At 48.7% G+C, this 673-nt stretch overlaps 1 protein-coding gene across 4 annotated transcripts in view; it reads left to right on the top strand.

Annotated features, from left to right (window-relative positions):
• Positions 1-673, top strand: part of mideasb (mitotic deacetylase associated SANT domain protein b) — a 23,720-nt gene that overhangs the window by 20,781 nt on the left and 2,266 nt on the right. The window lies entirely within an intron of this gene.

The raw sequence follows: 673 nt of genomic DNA, 5'->3' as shown, positions 1-673 counted from the left end.
TGTGTGTGTGTAAGAATGTGTGTGCTTTTCCAAAACTCACCAACGCCCCTTTACTCTGCTTGAAAAGCTTTTTTTCAAGAGTTACCTCTCTTGGTCACAGGGCTTGGCCAAATCAAAGCCATGCCGCCACTCTCGGCGCTGTCCTGCTTTTACCACGCCAGGCCGCGGCCTTCCTCAGCACTTCGAGTCTCTCGCCGCCTCCTTTTGTCAGACGCGGGAACTTGTTGGACTCCCTTTTTTTCTTTCCCTCTCTCGATGAGCCACAGCACGCGCTTGCCGACTGGATGAAGTTCTGGCGCCATGGACACTGAAATCTGACAGCTGGGGGAGCGAGGCGAGGCGAACGAACGGAGGGTCGTGCTGTTAGTTTCTCTGCTCTAAGACGGACAGATGGATGGATGGATGCCATGTGAAAACTGTTGCCTTTGTTTCGCCGCTCTTCTGCACTCAAGGCTGCCAAAAGCTTTCTCAGACGCATGTTGTGCACCAAATGGGTTCCCTCTCTTTGTGAGCGTTGTTCATTTGGGCTTTAGTTCTGTGAATCCCTCTTCAGCCCTCGTCACTTTTTATAGTTCCCAGTTTGTTCCTCACTGTTGATGCCTTGGATGTTTTTGATGCTTTTTATCTTGAAATGACAATCAATTTTACACTGTTGGTTTTTTTTTTTTTTTTT

Source organism: Morone saxatilis, unplaced genomic scaffold (genome assembly GCF_004916995.1).
Source record: "Morone saxatilis isolate NCDOM2014 unplaced genomic scaffold, NCSU_SB_2.0 Contig3, whole genome shotgun sequence".
Classification (NCBI taxonomy): Eukaryota; Metazoa; Chordata; class Actinopteri; family Moronidae; genus Morone; species Morone saxatilis.
The sequence above is the reverse complement of the archived record's forward strand: the minus strand, read 5'-3'. Positions and strand labels throughout refer to the sequence as shown.